The sequence below is a fragment of the Callithrix jacchus genome, chromosome 3 (assembly GCF_049354715.1).
Source record: "Callithrix jacchus isolate 240 chromosome 3, calJac240_pri, whole genome shotgun sequence".
Classification (NCBI taxonomy): Eukaryota; Metazoa; Chordata; class Mammalia; order Primates; family Cebidae; genus Callithrix; species Callithrix jacchus.
In genome coordinates, this window is record NC_133504.1 from 155,656,200 (window position 1) to 155,665,404 (window position 9,205).

A 9,205-nucleotide genomic window follows, 5' to 3' on the forward strand; every position below is an offset into this window, starting at 1 on the left:
CATCCAACCCATCCTTCATTGCTTATAAGATTGTGTGTTGCTTTCATTCCCCTCATGATTAACCTTTGTCAGGAAGGGTAAGGGGAACTGGGTGATTGAAATCCCCAGGAAATCTCCACTTCGTGCTGCCGTTTTAACAATCATTCGCAACCATCCCAACACCAGGACTCTGAACAAGTAGGAAGGAGACTTTTTAATTTAAGATGGAGATATTATCCAGTGGAGGAGGTCCCTGATGGCCAGCCTGAATTGAAGGGGTGATAGACATGCAGCCAATATGGAAGGGAAAAGAGAAAAATGAGAGAAGGTGGTGGCATTGAGAGACCCATGTCATTGAAATTTTCTCAGATGTATTGGACAAATGTCCTCGGATGAGGGATTGGGGGCATCAACACTGTGAGTGGCTCTTGCTATGGTTTAAGTGCCTGTGTTCCCCCCAGATTCCTATGTTGGAATCCTAACCCCCAAGGTGATGGTCTTGAGAGGTGGGGGCTGTGGAAATGATTAGAACATGAGGGTAGAGTCCTCATGAATGGGATTAGCATCCTTTTAAAGGAGACCCCACCCTTTCTATCACATGAGGACACAGAAAGAAGAGGCCATCTATGAACCAAGAAGCCAGACCTCAAATCTGCCAGCCTTGATCTTGGACTCCCCAGCCTCCAGAAGTATGAGAAATAAATTTCTGTTGTTCGTGAGCCACCTAGTCCATGAGATTTTGTTGTAGCAGCCTCAGTGTAAGACACCTCCCAACATAAAATACATTTGCAACTCAATATGTTTGGCTCTCTGAATTGCAATAATTTGTGGCTGTGCAAATTTTCTCTCTTGTTAGAGAAAAGCTAATTGAACAGGAACTTGTTCCTTTAGATTCTCCTTTTCTTTTATTTCTGGGTCATGCCTCAGCTCCTAATTTCTCAGAGGCCCCTCACTTCCTTTCCTGTCACTGCCAGCTTCTTCCTTGCAGATTTTATTTTTGCACCACCCACTCAACGGAGGAGGCAAGGAGCTAATAGATTTGTGGCAGTGAGAACATCTGCTGAGCCACATAAATCAAGGCATTCAGTCTTATAATTTTGTTGAGAAAGCAGAAGAGCAATAAACATCTTTATTTGGCAGAGGCCTGCCCTGCTTACAGCTTAAGGTTTTATCTCTTCCCTGTTTTTCTCTGTCACTGCTCGTCTTATGACTGAATGGTTTCTGGCTGCCATTTTGTTAGCCCAGAATTGAAACTGTATTAACCATGTGTAAGTAATTTACAGAAGGAAGACTATGGTAAAATCAGGAAGGAGGGAAAGTTTGAGTTGAGCAGACAGCCAGGATCAAAGGTTTCCCAAAGCCCCCCGTACCCCGTGGTGTGTTTCAGCCACGATCAATTCAACATGGAGTGATGCTGGGAAGATCCATCTGAGCCATTCTGGAGAGCTAAGTGTCTTCTCTGTGTGATTGCCCAAGGAATTCCCAGGAAAAGAATTGCCATATCCTTCATTTATTCATTCATGCATCCTCAAATTCTTCTTGTTCAGTCGCTTTTTTGGGGGCTACTCCTTTTTGCCATGAATGATAGAAGTTCATGAGCTAAATTCATCTAAGTCTCTCAAAGGACAAGCTACCAACTTGAAGACCGGGAATCAAGGTCAATGACCACATCCCTGGTGAGTCAGTTGGGTTCAAGTTCCTCTTCAAGCCTAGAAGCTGCTCTGCTCCCATGCTTATCCTTTCATCTTGCTTCATTTCCATCTGCATTTCAGGGGACATTTGAGCCCGTGGATGGCAGCACCCATTAGGAGACCAGAGAGTCTGACTTTCTTCACCTTCTCCTTTTGCATCTTGAAAACGGCAAAACCGCATAATGCTCCTCTCAGACCCCAAAGAGGGAGCTGATCCCTGTCCCTGGGCCTCCTGGGGAAAGGCAGGCCAGCAGCGCCAAAGGACAGATGCTGGGTTAAGGAAGGAAAAAATTATATCATAGACTGTAGGGTTATGAGGAACCCTAGAGGTCATCCATCCCTGCAGATGGGAGTACCATGGTCAAAGACACACACACACCTGTGGCAGAGCCAGGCCTGGAAACTGGACTCCTGGCTCCCAGGCCAGGGCTCTCTCCAGTGTGCCCAGTGTACCCAAAGAGATGCTGGCCTGATTGGTACCAAAGGACATTCCTCAAATGCCTGAGTCCTTAATATCCCATGAAGACACCAAATTGACATAAATGTAGAACAACTGACAGAGAGAGGCAGGAATTTCTTTTTGTTTATAGCCATTGGGCATTATTGGCCAATTCATGATGGAGGGGAGTTGAAGGGATCTGCAGAAGAAGAAGGAAGAGGAAGAAGCAAGACGAGAAGAGCAGAGAGTGGTGGCCAGGAAAGTCAGCTACGAGACCAGGCTGCCCGTGTCTACATCCCAGTCCTCACACCTACTTAGGTGGGTTGCTTACATGGTTTGTGCCTCGGTTTATTCATCATAAAGTGGAGATAATACAGCTATCTACTCAAAAGGTAAGGAATGAATAAATTATTTCATGGAAAGCACTTAGCACAGTACCAGACTCATAGCCATTGTTCCTATTACCAGGGTAAAGAAGCATCGGGAACAGCCAGGAGAAAGTCACACAGTATCTCTCAGGCCTGATGGTAAATAACTCACCCACCCTATTTCTAGCAGCATTGCTAGAAGGTAGTAGAATGCGCTGGAAAAACAAAAAGCCGAGTAGAAAAACTATTCATTATCATTTGTCAATTTTAAAAAATAAATAAGTAAAAATAAGCAGACTAATGTGAAATAAAGACAACTTTTAATTTGGGAAAAAGCAACTGTAGACTGGGCATGGTGGCTCAGGCCTATAATCCCAGCATTTTGGGAGGCCGACGGGAGGTAGACGAGGGCCACGCACTGAAGGCCAGGAGTTTGAGACCAGTCTGGCCAACATGGCAAAACCCCATCTGTACCAAAAATACAAAAATTAACCCAGGCGTGACAGCACATGCCTGTAGTCCCAGCTACTTGGGAGGCTGAGGTAGGAGAATCACTTGAACCCATAAGGCAGAGGTTGTAGTGAGCCAAGATCACATCACTGCACTCCAGCCTGGTTGACAGAGTGACACCCTGTCTCAAAACAAAAAAACAAAAACAAACAAATAAAAAAACTATTAGTGCAAGGCTGAGTAAGCTACTGTAACAAAGAGTCCAAAATATCATGACTTAGAGAACAATGAAGATTATTTCTCTGTCATGTAACAATCCTGATATGAACTGTGCAGGTCAGGGAGGAAGCTCCGTCCTTTCTATTCAGGAGGGCTGGCTCTTTCCAATGTATTGCTTCACCATCCCCCTCAGTATCTTGTCCAATGAAATCATCACCACTTCCAGATTTCATCCAGCATGGACAGGAAGCATATGCATGGTCTTAAGAGTGAGGCCAAGAAGTGGCATCATCGTTTATGCTCACTTTTAACATGCAAGAATTTCATCACATAGGCACACCTAGCTGTAAGGGAGTCTAGCTGGGTAGCCACAAACCCAGAAAGAAGGAGAGAACAGATCTGCGTTCAAATCCAGTTCTTTCAGTAGCTCGTTGTGTTTGAGGTCAAATTACGTAGGCTCTCTCCTCCTCTTTTGCTCATTTATTTAACCAGTTCTCTCTTGTTGGGCACTCTCTCATCCCACAAGTATTTCTTGAGCACCTATTATGTGCCAGGGACTGTTTCAGGTAAAAAGACAGAACAAGCCCTTTCCCCTCTGTGGCAGAATCACCGCAAGGCTAATGACGGGTCTTCCACAGACCTTTTCCTCCCATTCTAAATCAGTGTTCATTCTCATGTCTAATTTTATATTCTTTTTTTAAAATTGTTTTTCTGAAAACAGGCCCTCAGATTTATATGTGCTTTGGGTCACACAAAACTTGGATCTTCCCTACCACTCTCATGGGGCTGACATCCTAGGTGTGAGAAAGAAAGCAAACATGTTAACAAGTAAATATATACTTCATCATGTGGTGATCATGTTACGACATAAAAAATAAAGGCACAGTGAGAAGAGAGGGGCCAGTTTATCTGCCCAGGTCAAGACCCTCTCTAAGGAGGTGTCATGTGAGCAGAGATGGAACAAAGGGAGTTGTTTCTACTTTTTACTACTCTAAAGATCGCGGTGACTCACTGTCTTATACACAAACCTTTGTGTAAGCTTCTGATTATTTCTTAAAATCTATTTCTGGTAGTGGAGTTAATGAGTCAGGCGGACAAATGTTTTTAAGGTTCTTAAAACCATGGACTGAAACCTCTTTTTTAAATGAGATTTCTCATTAGAGTTGTGAAAGAAGCAATTGACAAAGCCCTAGACTCCAAGGCGTTTTAGATCCATATTTAAAACGCCAAGTTGAAAGATGCTGGTGACCTTTAAGGGTTACTTGTGTCTGGACTGCCAAGCTTCTGCAGGCCCCACATCCTAACCAGCCTTCCCCCTCCTGTCCCCAAATGCCTACATGCATTCCTTTACCCTAGAATTATTTCTTAAGTCATGGAGTTTTACTGTGAAAAGGAACCTTGGTGAGGATGAGTCCATTCCACTTCCCTATTTTATTGCTGTGGAAACTGAGGCCCAGAGATATGGCTGACTTGCCCTAAACCTCACAGTAAGTTCATGGTCAAGCCAAGATAAAGCCTCAATCTCCTGATTCCTGTTTCTGCACCCAAAATCAATGACAAGTGAAATGTGCATGCAGGGTTTTATGATAGCAAAACCAGGGGCAGAAATTTTACAGGAAATACCCATGGATATGGCCTACCAGGTATACCTACCTGGTTGTGAGCATGAATTTGGTAATAAATGCAAAGGACATAGGACACTGCCAGAATATTTTAACCAATGGATATTATGGTGGCAGAGCAAGGGGGCATGTCCTAAGACCAGATGAGGGCCCTGTGGGAAATGAAACAGGTGTGAGGTAGTGTGGGGTGGTCTTGGGGCCTGAAGGCATGGACTGAAGACTTCAGCAGAGGCACTGGACATGCCACCTCCAGAATCCCAGGAGCTGGGGAAGGAATCGTATGAGACCACCTGGAGGACAGAGATGCTTCGGCTTGGGTTAAGGGAACCACAGGAGAGAGTAGCCCAGCTGGAGGCCTTTGTGGAGCTCAGGGAAAGGGCAGCTTTAATCATCAGCCAGGCTGCTCCAGGGAGACCAGCTGTCCGGCCCAAAGGGCTTAGGCCGCCCAGCCATGTGAGAACTGTTTTATCCTCATGTTTCTCCCCTTTCTGGGCTTCATTCCAGTTATGGAGGAAAACAGCAGCAAACAAAGGGAAGGAGGTGAGCAGAGGGAGGGAGAGGAAGAGGACCATGACCCCTTCCCAGGGCAAGCTTCCTGGGTGAGACAGGTCCCAGCCAGGGAAGGAGAAAGATTGAAAGCTAAATTGTTTTTGGAGTTTTAACTATTACCTGGGACTTGGAATGCTAAAATCTGCATGGAGGCCATTTTGTGCAACTCAAATGATATTTGATTGTCTGAATGTGACCTTGAGATCACTAGTCTACCCAAGTCATCAGTAGGAGTAGAGCAATTCTGCCCCTACGAAATAGAATTTAAAGAGACAATGAGAGGCTCCACAAAACTTAGATCTGTCCCTACTGCTCTCATGGAATTTATAGGTGATGATGAAGGAAGGAAGGAAGGAAGGAAGGAAGGAAGGAAGGAAGGAAGGAAGGAAGGAAGGAAGGAAGGGAAAAGAAAGAAAGAAAGAAAGAGAAGAAAGGAAATAGATGATAGATAATAGAGAGAGAGAATCAGGTTGCATTTTGTTCACAGAGCCCTTTCCACCTTTTTGTAATGTGCCAGTTACACGTGATCTTGATTTGATCATCATTCCGGCTGTTATGCACGTGCAGTAGGGGTAGAGGAATTAACACTTTCCACTAACAGGACCCACATTGATTCCACTCTGGTGCATTCACTCATGAGTCAGAATTAATTTTTTAATTAAAATTTAAAAATTTATTAAAAATTTATGAAGCATCATCTTCCTGATTGTGTGTATGAAAGTTTTATTTTCTGTAGTAATACACATTATACAGACCAATGTTAGTCTGAATTCAACATACACTCAAAGTGGCAATTATTGACTTCTAATGTCTGCAAATTATAGAGCCTCGTACAGTGTTTTCACTGTGTGACCCAGACCTCCTCATCACCCTCAGCCAAAAGCCTGCTCTGTACAGAATTACATTGAGTCAGTTTTTTATTCACTCATCATTCATTGGATTGGGTACCATCCGTATGCAAATCCTCCTGTGAGGTGCTTGCGATACAAATTTGATAGCTGGATGACACACAGTCCCTGCCCTCAATGCACCCACCATCTACTACCATCTGAATTGATGGATGTTAAATTGCTGTGATTATCAGTGATTCAGATGATGTCAGCATTGTATACAAGGTGCGGTGAGAGCACAGGAGGAAGTAGCCAGTTCTTTTTTGTAATGACTCAGATCAGTTTCACAGGAGAGAAGACCAATGGGGCTGGAAGGATCAAAAAGGCTTTCCCAGGCAGCTGAAGGGGGTCATATTAGGCAGAGGGAACAGCTTGTACAAAAGCATGAGTCAGGAAAGTCTGGGTTATGCCTTGGTAATAAAATGACTCTGAAGCCTTCGTAGCTGAAGATAGCTGAAGCTTATTTCTCACTCAGGTCACATGTCTGATCAAGTCAGCTGGGCAGGAGGAGTAAGCAGCAGGGCTCAGTTCCACACAGTCACTTGGGGATCCAGGCTAGTGGGTCAGGCTGTCCCACCTGGAGCATGTGGTTTGTAAGCTGCCATTGCAGGAAAACAAAAAAAGCTGGAAGGTAATACACTGGGTCTTCAGTGCTCCAGCTCAGAGGTGATACTATAATTTTAACCCGCAGCCCGTTAGCCAGAACTAATCACATGCCTCACGGGGTTGCGAAATGTACAGAAACACATGGCTATTCCATGAGTAATAAATGTCTTTGCTACAAGCACAAGGCATGCAACAGTTTCCTGGGTTTAGGGAACTGTGAATGGTTCACAGTTACTGGAGAAGTCATTTTCTTCCGAAAGCCCAAGTGCAAGAGGAAGTGTCAAAAGAGGAGTTAGGGAAAGCGGGATGAGATGATTAACTCTCATGTGCTATGCATAGGAATTGGGACCACCTTATGTGCAGGGTGGAGTTTGAGAAGAGTTCTAAACATAATATCATGGTAATAGTTGTGTTTTAATACATGGTAATATTGTGTTTAATATCTGTGGTTCATGCATGTAATCCCAGCACTTTGGGAGGCCGAGGTGGGCAGATCACCTGAGGTTGGGAGTTCGAGACCAGCCTGACCAACACAGTGAAACCCTGTCTCTACTAAAAATTTAAAAATGAGCTGTCTCTACTAAAAATACAAAACCAGCCGGGTGTGGTGGCACATGCCTGTAATCCCAGCTACTCGGGAGGTTGAGGCAGGAGCATTGCTTGAACCCAGGAGGTGGAGGTTGCAGTGAGCCAAGATTGCGCCATTGCACTCCAGCCTGGGCAATAAGAGCAAAGCTCAGGCTCAAAAAAAAAAAGTCTTGGCCGGGCATGGTGGCTCACACCTGTAATCCCAGCACTTTGGGAGTAGGTGGATCACCTGAGGTCAGGAGTTCAAGACCAGCCTGGCCAACAATGGTGAAACCCTGTCTCTACTGAAAATTTAAAAATGAGCTGAGCATGGTGGTGGGCACCGGTAGTCTCAGCTACTCGGGAGGCTGAGGTGAGAGAATCGCTTGAACCTGGAAGGTGGAGTTGCAGTGAGCTGAGATGGCACCACTGCACTCCAGACTGGGGGACAGAGCAAGACTGTCTAAAAATAAAAAAAAGTCTTATGCAGCAACATGGAGAATGAGTTGGAGGGGGCTGAAACAAGAGATAAAAAAACTAGTTTGATTCTCACAGTTGTCCAGGCTAAAAATAAAGAAGAAACTAAAATAGGGTTTTGGGGGATGAATATGAGAACTGTTAGAATAATATTTAATACAATGACTGTTAGACTGGGGTGCTAGAGCAGTCATGATAGTCATAGTCATGACTATGCAGATCTAAAAGAAGGAGAAGAATAAAATGATTTCCAGGTTTCTGCTTTAGGGCTTAGTGCCCCCAATCAAGATAAGGAATACAGGAAAATGGGTGAGTCTGGGGAAAAGCCAAGGAGGCCAATTTGGGATGTAGCGAGTTTGAGTTACCCACTCCATATTGTTTTTTTGTTTGTTTATTTTCCCCCTGACCAGACAACTTTATTGTGACCCGAGGCAGGGGGTCTTCACTCGGGGCCTCCTGAAAGTGGAGAGTTGGGGGTGAGGGGCTCTCACGTTGCCCCCACAACACCCCTGTCATATTCAGACAAAATGCAGGGGTGGGGCACAGGTGCCCCGTCCCTGCAGCACAGGCTGGGAAAGGCCTATTCTGCATCATGGCCCCCAAGGCATAGCTCCTCATTTCTTGAATCCTGGCTTTTTGGATCTGGGATGAACTGTGGCTTCCAGAAGATGTATTCAAGTCACAGCCCTCAATGTTTCAAGATGTGACCTTCTTTGGCAATAAGGGAGTTGCAGATATAGTTTGTTAAAATGAGGTCCTCCTGGAGTTGTGTGGGCCTCAATATGACTGGTGTCCTTATAAGAAGACAGTCATGTGATCATGGAGGCAGAGATTGGAGTGATACATTCTACAGGTCAAGAAGTATCAAAGATTGGCAGCAAGAAGCTAGAGGAGGCGAGGAGGGAAGCATTCTCCCCTACAGGTGTCAGAGAGCGCATGGCCCCGCTGACATTCCGATTTCAGCCCTCTAGCCTCGGAGCTGTGAGACAGTGAATTGTTGTTTAAAGCCACCCACTTTCCGGTGCTTTACAATGGAAACTGACACAGGCATCCAGGTGGAGCTGTCCAGTTGAAAGGTTTGGGTGAAGTCAGACCAGTCTTCTCCCAAAAGCCCAAGAAAGGAATAGGCCTGAACTAAAAGAGAGTCATCCTGCCCAGGGGTGGAAAGGAGGAAAAGGGATTGCAGAGGGAAACCTCATGATGAGGATGACATTTGAAAACGGCTTTGGGGAATAAATAGCAATCTTTTTCTCTCCTGGCTGATGATAAACTCCTGAGATCCAGGTTTGCGTATCAATTCAAGAATTTGACAATTATTTATTAATAAAGCAAGTTTGTGTTGGGCTCT